Source organism: Phalangium opilio, unplaced genomic scaffold (genome assembly GCF_054372755.1).
Source record: "Phalangium opilio isolate 3A_F unplaced genomic scaffold, DU_Popi_V2 ptg001675l_1, whole genome shotgun sequence".
Taxonomy (NCBI): Eukaryota; Metazoa; Arthropoda; class Arachnida; order Opiliones; family Phalangiidae; genus Phalangium; species Phalangium opilio.
Window position 1 is genome coordinate 2,784,079 of NW_028324261.1, and position 14,058 is coordinate 2,798,136.

A 14,058-nucleotide genomic window follows, 5' to 3' on the forward strand; every position below is an offset into this window, starting at 1 on the left:
TATTCATTCAACAAACTGTTAAAATTCAATTTTAAATAAGAAATCGTATTCACGGATTTTGTGTCTTGAAGAAGAAAAACCTGCGATTTTTTCGGTACTTTTTTGAATGAATTTTTTTCTGGAGAAATTTTTGACCGAATTCAGCTTAATTCCCTATAAAACACTCATTAAAAGTGATTTCATCTCGATTGAACAATAAATAAAAATGTACCTCGATTTTTAATAACATTTTCAAAATCGACGTTTCACGGCCAAAGAAGCATATTTTGAGTATTTCTTCATTATTTTCAAAAATAACCACTGAAACCATTATTTTTATACTTTTTGCTTTAATTCAAGCAAATGTAACGATATTCATTCAACAAACTGTTAAAATTCAATTTTAAATAAGAAATCGTTTTCACGGATTTTGTATCTTGAAGAAAAAAAACATGCGATTTTTTCGGTACACTTTTGAATGCATTTTTTTCTGTAGAATTTTTGACCGAATTCAGCTTAATTTCCTATAAAACACTCATTAAAAGTGATTTCATCTCGATTGAACAATAAATAAAAATGTACCTCGATTTTTAATAACATTTTCAAAATCGACGAAACTCGGCCTAAGAAAAACATTTTGAGTATTTGTTCACTATTTTCAAATATAACCACTGAAACCATTATTTTTGTAATTTTTGCGTTAATTCAAGCAAATGTAACGATATTCATTCAACAAACTGTTAAAATTCAATTTTAAATAAGAAATCGTTGTCACGGATTTTGTATCTTGAAAAAAAAACATGCGATTTTTTCGGTACACTTTTAAATGCATTTTTTTCTGGAGAAATGTTTGACCGTATTCAGCTTAATTCCCTATAAAACACTCATTAAAAGTGATTTAATCTCGATTGAACAATAATTAAAAATGTACCTCGATTTTTAATAACATTTTAAAAATCGACGTTTCACCGCCAACGAAGCGTATTTTGAGTATTTCTTCACTATTTACAAATATATTCACTGAAACCATTATTTTTATACTTTTTGCTTTAATTCAAGCAAATGTAACGATATTCAATCAAAAAACTGTTAAAATTAAATTTTTCAATAAGAAATCATTGTCACGGATTTTGTATCTTGAAGAAGAAAAACATGCGATTTTTTCGGTACTTTTTTGAATGCATTTTTTTCTGGAGAAATTTTTGAACGAATTCAGCTAAATTCCCTATAAAACACTCATTAAAAGTGATTTCATCTCGATTGAACAATAAATAAAAATGTACCTCGATTTTTAATAACATTTTCAAAATCGACGTAACTCGGCCTAAGAAAAACATTTTGAGTATTTGTTCACTGTTTTCAAATATAACCACTGAAACCATTATTTTTATACTTTTTGCTTTAATTCAAGCAAATGTAACGATATTCAACCAAAAAACTGTTAAAATTAAATTTTTCAATAAGAAATCGTTGTCACGGATTTTGTATCTTGAAGAAGAAAAACATGCGATTTTTTCGGTACACTTTTGAATGCATTTTTTTCTGGAGAAATGTTTGACCGAATTCAGCTTAATTCCCTATAAAACACTCAATGAAAGTGATTTCATCTCGATTGAACAATATTTAAAAATTTACCTCGATTTTTAATAACATTTTCAAATTCGACGTTTCACGGCCAAAGAAGCATACTTTGAGTATTTCTTCACTATTTTCAAATATAACCACTGAAACCATTATTTTTATACTTTTTGCTTTAATTCAAGCAAATGTAACGATATTCATTCAAAAAACTGTTAAAATTCAATTTTTCAATAAGAAATCGTTGTCACGGATTTTGTACCTTGAAAAAAAAACATGCGATTTTTTCGGTACACTTTTAAATGCATTTTTTTCTGGAGAAATGTTTGACCGAATTCAGCTTAATTCCCTATAAAACACTCATTAAAAGTGATTTCATCTCGATTGAACAATAATTAAAAATGTACCTCGATTTTTAATAACATTTTCAAAATCGACGTTTCACGGCCAAAGAAGCATATTTTGAGTTTTTCTTCACTATTTACAAATATATTCACTGAAAACATAATTTTTTTTTCTGGAGATGATATCACTTTTAATTAGTGTTTTATAGGGAATTAAGCTGAATTCGGTCAAAAATTTCTCCAGAAAAAAATGCATTCAAAAAAGTACCGAAAAAATCGCAGGTTTTTCTTCTTCAAGACACAAAATCCGTGAATACGATTTCTTATTGAAAAATGATTTTTAACAGTTTTTTCAATGAATATCGTTACATTGCTTGAATTAAAGCAAAAAGTATAAAAATAATGGTTTCAGTGGTTATATTTGAAAATAGTGAAGAAATACTCAAAATATGCTTCTTTGGCCGTGAAACGTCGATTTTGAAAATGTTATTAAAAATCGAGGTACATTTTTATTTATTGTCCTGACGAACATTTAATTTTTGGGCTTCCGAGGCTCAAGGTTAGCGCGTTCGGCTGTTAATCGAAAGGTTGGTGGTTCGAGCCCATCCGGGAGCGGTGTTGTGAGGTCTCAGATGTAGCGTGAAAAGTCAAACTTTTTCCATAATACGTGATAACCATTTATTTTCTGAGCTTCCGTGGTTCAATGGTTAGCGCGTTCGGCTGTTAAGCAATAGGTTGGTGGTTCGAGCCCACCCGGGAGCGGTGTTTTGGGATCTCAAATGTAACGTAAATAGCCAGAGTTTTTCCACAATATCTGACGAACATTTAATTTTTGGGCTTGCGTGGCGCAATGGTTAGCGCGTTCAGCTGTTAATCGAAAGGTTGGTGGTTCGAGCCCACCCGGGAGAGGTGTTGTTGGGTCTCATATGTAGCGTAAAAAGACAAAACTTTTCCACAATACGTGACAACCATTTATTTTCTGAGCTTTCGTGGCTCAATGGTTAGCGCGTTCGGCTGTTAACCAATAGGTTGGTGGTTCGAGCCCACCCGGGAGCGGTGTTTTTGGATCTCAAATGTAACGTAAATAGCCAAAATATTTCCACAATACCTGACGACCATTTAATTTTTGGGCGTCCGTGGCGAATGGTTAGCGCGTTCGGCTGTTAACCGAAAGGTTGGTGGTTCGAGCCCATCCGGGAGCGGTGTTGTGAGGCCACAGATGTGAAGTAAAAAGTCAAAGTTTTACCTCAATACCTGACGAAAATTTAATTTGTGGGCTTCAGTGGCGCAATGGTTAGCGCGTTCGGCTATTAACCAATAGGTTGGTGATTCGAGCCCATCCGGGAGCGGTGTTGTGAGGTCTCAGATGTAGCGTGAAAAGTCAAACTTTTTCCATAATACGTGATAACCATTTATTTTTTGAGCTTCCGTGGCTCAATGGTTAGCGCGTTCGGCTGTTAACCAATAGGTTTGTGGTTCGAGCCCACCCGGGAGCGGTGTTTTGGGATCTCAAATGTAACGTAAATAGCCAAATTCTTTCCACAATACCTGACGACCATTTAATTTTTGGGCCTCAGTGGCGCAATGGTTAGCGCGTTCAGCTGTTAACCGAAAGGTTGGTGGTTCGAGCCCAAACGAGAGAGGATTTGTGGGGTCTCAGAAGTAGCGTGAAAAGTAACTTTTCAACAATACCTGACAACCATTTAATTATTGGGCGTCCGTGGCGCAATGGTTAGCGCGTTCGGCTGTTAACCAATAGGTTGGTGGTTCGAGCCCATCCGGGAGCGGTGTTGTGAGGTCTTAGATGTGACGTAAAAAGTCAAGGTTTTTACACAATATCTGACGAGCATCTAATTTTTGGGCTTCCGTGGCGCAATGGTTAGCGCGTTCGGCTGTTAACCAATAGGTTGGTGGTTCGAGCCCATCCGGGAGCGGTGTTGTGAGGTCTCAGATGTGACGTAAAAAGTCAAGGTTTTTACACAATACCTGACGACCATTTAATTTTTGGGCTTCCGTGGCGCAATGGTTAGCGCGTTCGGCTGTTAACCAATAGGTTGGTGGTTCGAGCCCATCCGGGAGCGGTGTTGTGTGATCTCAAATGTAACGTAGAAAGCCAAAGTTTTTCCACAATACCTGACGACCATTTAATTTTTGGGCTTCCGTGGCGCAATGGTTAGCACGTTCGGCTGTTAACCAATAGGTTGGTGGTTCGAGCCCATCCGGGAGCCGTGTTGTGAGGTCTCAGATGTGACGTAAAAAGTCAAGGTTTTCCACAATACCTGACAACCATTTAATTTCGGAGCTTCCGTGGCTCAATGGTTAGCGCGTTCGGCTGTTAACCAATAGGTTGGTGGTTCGAGCCCACCCGGGAGCGGTGTTGTGGGATCTGAAATGTAACGTAGAAAGCCAAAGTTTTTGCACAATAAATGACGAGCATTTAACTTTTGGGCTTCCGTGGCGCAATGGTTAGCGCGTTCGGCTGTTAACCAATAGGTTGGTGGTTCGAGCCCATCCGGGAGCGGTGTTGTGAGGTCTCAGATGTGACGTTAAAAGTCAAGGTTTTTACACAATACCTGACGAGCATTTAATTTTTGGGCTCCCGTGGCGCTATGGTTAGCGCGTTCAGCTGTTAATCGAAAGGTTGGTGGTTCGAGCCCACCCGGGAAAGGTGTTGTGGGGTCTCAAATGTAACGTAGAAAGCTAAAGTTTTTCCACAATAGCTGACAACCATTTAATTTCTGAGCTTCCGTGGCTCAATGGTTAGCGCGTTCGGCTGTTAACCAATAGGTTGGTGGTTCGAGCCCATCCGGGAGCGGTGTTGTGTGATCTCAAATGTAACGTAGAAAACCAAAGTTTTTCCACAATACTTGACGACCATTTAATTTTTGGGCTTCCGTGGCGCAATGGTTAGCACGTTCGGCTGTTAACCAATAGGTTGGTGGTTCGAGCCCATCCGGGAGCCGTGTTGTGAGGTCTCAGATGTGACGTAAAAAGTCAAGGTTTTCCACAATACCTGACAACCATTTAATTTCGGAGCTTCCGTGGCTCAATGGTTAGCGCGTTCGGCTGTTAACCAATAGGTACGTGGTTCGAGCCCACCCGGGAGCGGTGTTGTGGGATCTGAAATGTAACGTAGAAAGCCAAAGTTTTTGCACAATAAATGACGACCATTTAATTTTTGGGCTTCCGTGGCGCAATGGTTAGCGCGTTCGGCTGTTAACCAATAGGTTGGTGGTTCGACCCCATCCGGGAGCGGTGTTGTGAGGTCTCAGATGTGACGTAAAAAGTCAAGGTTTTTACACAATACCTAACGATCATTTTACTTTTGGGCTTCCGTGGCGCAATGGTTAGCACGTTCGGCTGTTAACCAATAGGTTGGTGGTTCGACCCCATCCGGGAGCGGTGTTGTGAGGTCTCAGATGTGACGTAAAAAGTCAAGGTTTTTACATAATACCTGACGAGCATTTAACTTTTGGGCTTCCGTGGCGCAATGGTTAGCGCGTTCGGCTGTTAACCAATAGGTTGGTGGTTCGAGCCCATCCGGGAGCGGTGTTGTGAGGTCTCAGATGTGACGTAAAAAGTCAAGGTTTTTACACAATACCTGACGAGCATTTAATTTTTGGGCTCCCGTGGCGCAATGGTTAGCACGTTCAGCTGTTAATCGAAAGGTTGGTGGTTCGAGCCCACCCGGGAAAGGTGTTGTGGGGTCTCAAATGTAACGTAGAAAGCTAAAGTTTTTCCACAATAGCTGACAACCATTTAATTTCTGAGCTTCCGTGGCTCAAGGGTTAGCGCGTTCGGCTGTTAACCATAGGTTGGTGGTTCGAGCCCATCCGGGAGCGGTGTTGTGTGGTCTCAAATGTAACGTAGAAAGCCAAAGTTTTTCCACAATACCTGACGACCATTTAATTTTTGGGCTTCCGTGGCGCAATGGTTAGCACGTTCGGCTGTTAACCAATAGGTTGGTGGTTCGAGCCCATCCGGGAGCCGTGTTGTGAGGTCTCAGATGTGACGTAAAAAGTCAAGGTTTTCCACAATACCTGACAACCATTTAATTTCGGAGCTTCCGTGGCTCAATGGTTAGCGCGTTCGGCTGTTAACCAATAGGTTGGTGGTTCGAGCCCACCCGGGAGCGGTGTTGTGGGATCTGAAATGTAACGTAGAAAGCCAAAGTTTTTGCACAATAAATGACGACCATTTAATTCTTGGGCTTCCGTGGCGCAATGGTTAGCGCGTTCGGCCGTTAACCAATAGGTTGGTGGTTCGACCCCATCCGGGAGCGGTGTTGTGAGGTCTCAGATGTGACGTAAAAAGTCAAGGTTTTTACACAATACCTGACGAGCATTTAACTTTTGGGCTCCCGTGGCGCAATGGTTAGCGCGTTCAGCTGTTAATCGAAAGGTTGGTGGTTCGAGCCCACCCGGGAGCGGTGTTGTGAGGTCTCAAATGTAACGTAGAAAGCTATAGTTTTTCCACAATAGCTGACAACCATTTAATTTCTGAGCTTCCGTGGTTCAATGGTTAGCGCGTTCGGCTGTTAAGCAATAGGTTGGTGGTTCGAGCCCACCCGGGAGCGGTGTTTTGGGATCTCAAATGTAACGTAAATAGCCAGAGTTTTTCCACAATATCTGACGAACATTTAATTTTTGGGCTTGCGTGGCGCAATGGTTAGCGCGTTCAGCTGTTAATCGAAAGGTTGGTGGTTCGAGCCCACCCGGGAGAGGTGTTGTTGGGTCTCATATGTAGCGTAAAAAGACAAAACTTTTCCACAATACGTGACAACCATTTATTTTCTGAGCTTTCGTGGCTCAATGGTTAGCGCGTTCGGCTGTTAACCAATAGGTTGGTGGTTCGAGCCCACCCGGGAGCGGTGTTTTTGGATCTCAAATGTAACGTAAATAGCCAAAATATTTCCACAATACCTGACGACCATTTAATTTTTGGGCGTCCGTGGCGAATGGTTAGCGCGTTCGGCTGTTAACCGAAAGGTTGGTGGTTCGAGCCCATCCGGGAGCGGTGTTGTGAGGCCTCAGATGTGAAGTAAAAAGTCAAAGTTTTACCTCAATACCTGACGAAAATTTAATTTGTGGGCTTCAGTGGCGCAATGGTTAGCGCGTTCGGCTATTAACCAATAGGTTGGTGATTCGAGCCCATCCGGGAGCGGTGTTGTGAGGTCTCAGATGTAGCGTGAAAAGTCAAACTTTTTCCATAATACGTGATAACCATTTATTTTCTGAGCTTCCGTGGCTCAATGGTTAGCGCGTTCGGCTGTTAACCAATAGGTTTGTGGTTCGAGCCCACCCGGGAGCGGTGTTTTGGGATCTCAAATGTAACGTAAATAGCCAAATTCTTTCCACAATACCTGACGACCATTTAATTTTTGGGCCTCAGTGGCGCAATGGTTAGCGCGTTCAGCTGTTAACCGAAAGGTTGGTGGTTCGAGCCCAAACGAGAGAGGATTTGTGGGGTCTCAGAAGTAGCGTGAAAAGTAACTTTTCAACAATACCTGACAACCATTTAATTATTGGGCGTCCGTGGCGCAATGGTTAGCGCGTTCGGCTGTTAACCAATAGGTTGGTGGTTCGAGCCCATCCGGGAGCGGTGTTGTGAGGTCTTAGATGTGACGTAAAAAGTCAAGGTTTTTACACAATATCTGACGAGCATCTAATTTTTGGGCTTCCGTGGCGCAATGGTTAGCGCGTTCGGCTGTTAACCAATAGGTTGGTGGTTCGAGCCCATCCGGGAGCGGTGTTGTGAGGTCTCAGATGTGACGTAAAAAGTCAAGGTTTTTACACAATACCTGACGACCATTTAATTTTTGGGCTTCCGTGGCGCAATGGTTAGCGCGTTCGGCTGTTAACCAATAGGTTGGTGGTTCGAGCCCATCCGGGAGCGGTGTTGTGTGATCTCAAATGTAACGTAGAAAGCCAAAGTTTTTCCACAATACCTGACGACCATTTAATTTTTGGGCTTCCGTGGCGCAATGGTTAGCACGTTCAGCTGTTAACCAATAGGTTGGTGGTTCGAGCCCATCCGGGAGCCGTGTTGTGAGGTCTCAGATGTGACGTAAAAAGTCAAGGTTTTCCACAATAGCTGACAACCATTTAATTTCTGAGCTTCCGTGGCTCAATGGTTAGCGCGTTCGGCTGTTAACCAATAGGTTGGTGGTTCGAGCCCATCCGGGAGCGGTGTTGTGTGATCTCAAATGTAACGTAGAAAACCAAAGTTTTTCCACAATACTTGACGACCATTTAATTTTTGGGCTTCCGTGGCGCAATGGTTAGCACGTTCGGCTGTTAACCAATAGGTTGGTGGTTCGAGCCCATCCGGGAGCCGTGTTGTGAGGTCTCAGATGTGACGTAAAAAGTCAAGGTTTTCCACAATACCTGACAACCATTTAATTTCGGAGCTTCCGTGGCTCAATGGTTAGCGCGTTCGGCTGTTAACCAATAGGCACGTGGTTCGAGCCCACCCGGGAGCGGTGTTGTGGGATCTGAAATGTAACGTAGAAAGCCAAAGTTTTTGCACAATAAATGACGACCATTTAAATTTTGGGCTTCCGTGGCGCAATGGTTAGCGCGTTCGGCTGTTAACCAATAGGTTGGTGGTTCGACCCCATCCGGGAGCGGTGTTGTGAGGTCTCAGATGTGACGTAAAAAGTCAAGGTTTTTACATAATACCTGACGAGCATTTAACTTTTGGGCTTCCGTGGCGCAATGGTTAGCGCGTTCGGCTGTTAACCAATAGGTTGGTGGTTCGACCCCATCCGGGAGCGGTGTTGTGAAGTCTCAGATGTGACGTAAAAAGTCAAGGTTTTTACACAATACCTGACGAGCAGTTAACTTTTGGGCTTCCGTGGCGCTATGTTTAGCGCGTTCGGCTGTTAACCAATAGGTTGGTGGTTCGAGCCCATCCGGGATCGGTGTTGTGAGGTCTCAGATGTGACGTAAAAAGTCAAGGTTTTTACACAATACCTGACGAGCATTTAATTTTTGGGCTCCCGTGGCGCAATGGCTAGCACGTTCAGCTGTTAACCAATAGGTTGGTGATTCGAGCCCATCCGGGAGCGGTGTTGTGAGGTCTCAGATGTAGCGTGAAAAGTCAAACTTTTTCCATAATACGTGATAACCATTTATTTTCTGAGCTTCCGTGGCTCAATGGTTAGCGCGTTCGGCTGTTAACCAATAGGTTTGTGGTTCGAGCCCACCCGGGAGCGGTGTTTTGGGATCTCAAATGTAACGTAAATAGCCAAATTCTTTCCACAATACCTGACGACCATTTAATTTTTGGGCCTCAGTGGCGCAATGGTTAGCGCGTTCAGCTGTTAACCGAAAGGTTGGTGGTTCGAGCCCAAACGAGAGAGGATTTGTGGGGTCTCAGAAGTAGCGTGAAAAGTAACTTTTCAACAATACCTGACAACCATTTAATTATTGGGCGTCCGTGGCGCAATGGTTAGCGCGTTCGGCTGTTAACCAATAGGTTGGTGGTTCGAGCCCATCCGGGAGCGGTGTTGTGAGGTCTTAGATGTGACGTAAAAAGTCAAGGTTTTTACACAATATCTGACGAGCATCTAATTTTTGGGCTTCCGTGGCGCAATGGTTAGCGCGTTCGGCTGTTAACCAATAGGTTGGTGGTTCGAGCCCATCCGGGAGCGGTGTTGTGAGGTCTCAGATGTGACGTAAAAAGTCAAGGTTTTTACACAATACCTGACGACCATTTAATTTTTGGGCTTCCGTGGCGCAATGGTTAGCGCGTTCGGCTGTTAACCAATAGGTTGGTGGTTCGAGCCCATCCGGGAGCGGTGTTGTGTGATCTCAAATGTAACGTAGAAAGCCAAAGTTTTTCCACAATACCTGACGACCATTTAATTTTTGGGCTTCCGTGGCGCAATGGTTAGCACGTTCAGCTGTTAACCAATAGGTTGGTGGTTCGAGCCCATCCGGGAGCCGTGTTGTGAGGTCTCAGATGTGACGTAAAAAGTCAAGGTTTTCCACAATAGCTGACAACCATTTAATTTCTGAGCTTCCGTGGCTCAATGGTTAGCGCGTTCGGCTGTTAACCAATAGGTTGGTGGTTCGAGCCCATCCGGGAGCGGTGTTGTGTGATCTCAAATGTAACGTAGAAAACCAAAGTTTTTCCACAATACTTGACGACCATTTAATTTTTGGGCTTCCGTGGCGCAATGGTTAGCACGTTCGGCTGTTAACCAATAGGTTGGTGGTTCGAGCCCATCCGGGAGCCGTGTTGTGAGGTCTCAGATGTGACGTAAAAAGTCAAGGTTTTCCACAATACCTGACAACCATTTAATTTCGGAGCTTCCGTGGCTCAATGGTTAGCGCGTTCGGCTGTTAACCAATAGGCACGTGGTTCGAGCCCACCCGGGAGCGGTGTTGTGGGATCTGAAATGTAACGTAGAAAGCCAAAGTTTTTGCACAATAAATGACGACCATTTAAATTTTGGGCTTCCGTGGCGCAATGGTTAGCGCGTTCGGCTGTTAACCAATAGGTTGGTGGTTCGACCCCATCCGGGAGCGATGTGGTGAGGTCTCAGATGTGACGTAAAAAGTCAAGGTTTTTACATAATACCTGACGAGCATTTAACTTTTGGGCTTCCGTGGCGCAATGGTTAGCGCGTTCGGCTGTTAACCAATAGGTTGGTGGTTCGACCCCATCCGGGAGCGGTGTTGTGAAGTCTCAGATGTGACGTAAAAAGTCAAGGTTTTTACACAATACCTGACGAGCAGTTAACTTTTGGGCTTCCGTGGCGCTATGTTTAGCGCGTTCGGCTGTTAACCAATAGGTTGGTGGTTCGAGCCCATCCGGGATCGGTGTTGTGAGGTCTCAGATGTGACGTAAAAAGTCAAGGTTTTTACACAATACCTGACGAGCATTTAATTTTTGGGCTCCCGTGGCGCAATGGCTAGCACGTTCAGCTGTTAACCAATAGGTTGGTGATTCGAGCCCATCCGGGAGCGGTGTTGTGAGGTCTCAGATGTAGCGTGAAAAGTCAAACTTTTTCCATAATACGTGATAACCATTTATTTTCTGAGCTTCCGTGGCTCAATGGTTAGCGCGTTCGGCTGTTAACCAATAGGTTTGTGGTTCGAGCCCACCCGGGAGCGGTGTTTTGGGATCTCAAATGTAACGTAAATAGCCAAATTCTTTCCACAATACCTGACGACCATTTAATTTTTGGGCCTCAGTGGCGCAATGGTTAGCGCGTTCAGCTGTTAACCGAAAGGTTGGTGGTTCGAGCCCAAACGAGAGAGGATTTGTGGGGTCTCAGAAGTAGCGTGAAAAGTAACTTTTCAACAATACCTGACAACCATTTAATTATTGGGCGTCCGTGGCGCAATGGTTAGCGCGTTCGGCTGTTAACCAATAGGTTGGTGGTTCGAGCCCATCCGGGAGCGGTGTTGTGAGGTCTTAGATGTGACGTAAAAAGTCAAGGTTTTTACACAATATCTGACGAGCATCTAATTTTTGGGCTTCCGTGGCGCAATGGTTAGCGCGTTCGGCTGTTAACCAATAGGTTGGTGGTTCGAGCCCATCCGGGAGCGGTGTTGTGAGGTCTCAGATGTGACGTAAAAAGTCAAGGTTTTTACACAATACCTGACGACCATTTAATTTTTGGGCTTCCGTGGCGCAATGGTTAGCGCGTTCGGCTGTTAACCAATAGGTTGGTGGTTCGAGCCCATCCGGGAGCGGTGTTGTGTGATCTCAAATGTAACGTAGAAAGCCAAAGTTTTTCCACAATACCTGACGACCATTTAATTTTTGGGCTTCCGTGGCGCAATGGTTAGCACGTTCAGCTGTTAACCAATAGGTTGGTGGTTCGAGCCCATCCGGGAGCCGTGTTGTGAGGTCTCAGATGTGACGTAAAAAGTCAAGGTTTTCCACAATAGCTGACAACCATTTAATTTCTGAGCTTCCGTGGCTCAATGGTTAGCGCGTTCGGCTGTTAACCAATAGGTTGGTGGTTCGAGCCCATCCGGGAGCGGTGTTGTGTGATCTCAAATGTAACGTAGAAAACCAAAGTTTTTCCACAATACTTGACGACCATTTAATTTTTGGGCTTCCGTGGCGCAATGGTTAGCACGTTCGGCTGTTAACCAATAGGTTGGTGGTTCGAGCCCATCCGGGAGCCGTGTTGTGAGGTCTCAGATGTGACGTAAAAAGTCAAGGTTTTCCACAATACCTGACAACCATTTAATTTCGGAGCTTCCGTGGCTCAATGGTTAGCGCGTTCGGCTGTTAACCAATAGGCACGTGGTTCGAGCCCACCCGGGAGCGGTGTTGTGGGATCTGAAATGTAACGTAGAAAGCCAAAGTTTTTGCACAATAAATGACGACCATTTAAATTTTGGGCTTCCGTGGCGCAATGGTTAGCGCGTTCGGCTGTTAACCAATAGGTTGGTGGTTCGACCCCATCCGGGAGCGGTGTTGTGAGGTCTCAGATGTGACGTAAAAAGTCAAGGTTTTTACATAATACCTGACGAGCATTTAACTTTTGGGCTTCCGTGGCGCAATGGTTAGCGCGTTCGGCTGTTAACCAATAGGTTGGTGGTTCGAGCCCATCCGGGAGCGGTGTTGTGAGGTCTCAGATGTGACGTAAAAAGTCAAGGTTTTTACACAATACCTAACGATCATTTAACTTTTGGGCTTCCGTGGCGCAATGGTTAGCGCGTTCGGCTGTTAACCAATAGGTTGGTGGTTCGAGCCCATCCGGGAGCGGTGTTGTGAGGTCTCAGATGTGACGTAAAAAGTCAAGGTTTTTACACAATACCTGACGAGCATTTAATTTTTGGGCTCCCGTGGCGCAATGGTTAGCACGTTCAGCTGTTAATCGAAAGGTTGGTGGTTCGAGCCCACCCGGGAAAGGTGTTGTGGGGTCTCAAATGTAACGTAGAAAGCTAAAGTTTTTCCACAATAGCTGACAACCACTTAATTTCTGAGCTTCCGTGGCTCAAGGGTTAGCGCGTTCGGCTGTTAACCAATAGGTTGGTGGTTCGAGCCCATCCGGGAGCGGTGTTGTGTGGTCTCAAATGTAACGTAGAAAGCCAAAGTTTTTCCACAATACCTGACGACCATTTAATTTTTGGGCTTCCGTGGCGCAATGGTTAGCACGTTCGGCTGTTAACCAATAGGTTGGTGGTTCGAGCCCATCCGGGAGCCGTGTTGTGAGGTCTCAGATGTGACGTAAAAAGTCAAGGTTTTCCACAATACCTGACAACCATTTAATTTCGGAGCTTCCGTGGCTCAATGGTTAGCGCGTTCGGCTGTTAACCAATAGGTTGGTGGTTCGAGCCCACCCGGGAGCGGTGTTGTGGGATCTGAAATGTAACGTAGAAAGCCAAAGTTTTTGCACAATAAATGACGACCATTTAATTTTTGGGCTTCCGTGGCGCAATGGTTAGCGCGTTCGGCTGTTAACCAATAGGTTGGTGGTTCGACCCCATCCGGGAGCGGTGTTGTGAGGTCTCAGATGTGACGTAAAAAGTCAAGGTTTTTACACAATACCTGACGAGCATTTAACTTTTGGGCTCCCGTGGCGCAATGGTTAGTGCGTTCAGCTGTTAATCGAAAGGTTGGTGGTTCGAGCCCACCCGGGAGCGGTGTTGTGAGGTCTCAAATGTAACGTAGAAAGCTAAAGTTTTTCCACAATAGCTGACAACCATTTAATTTCTGAGCTTCCGTGGCTCAATGGTTAGCGCGTTCGGCTATTAACCAATAGGTTGGTGGTTCGAGCCCATCCGGGAGCGGTGTTGTGTGATCTCAAATGTAACGTAGAAAGCCAAAGTTTTTCCACAATACTTGACGACCATTTAATTTTTGGGCTTCCGTGGCGCAATGGTTAGCACGTTCGGCTGTTAACCAATAGGTTGGTGGTTCGAGCCCATCCGGGAGCCGTGTTGTGAGGTCTCAGATGTGACGTAAAAAGTCAAGGTTTTCCACAATACCTGACAACCATTTAATTTCGGAGCTTCCGTGGCTCAATGGTTAGCGCGTTCGGCTGTTAACCAATAGGTACGTGGTTCGAGCCCACCCGGGAGCGGTGTTGTGGGATCTGAAATGTAACGTAGAAAGCCAAAGTTTTTGCACAATAAATGACGACCATTTAATTTTTGGGCTTCCGTGGCGCAATGGTTAGCGCGTT

The 14,058-nt window shown here is 44.4% G+C and overlaps 1 non-coding gene across 1 annotated transcript; it reads left to right on the top strand.

The window, feature by feature from the left end:
* Positions 1-13,590: 13,590 nt before the first annotated feature.
* Positions 13,591-13,663, top strand: TRNAN-AUU (transfer RNA asparagine (anticodon AUU)). Its single transcript has one exon. It is a non-coding gene; the product is annotated as a tRNA-Asn (tRNA).
* Positions 13,664-14,058: the final 395 nt, after the last annotated feature.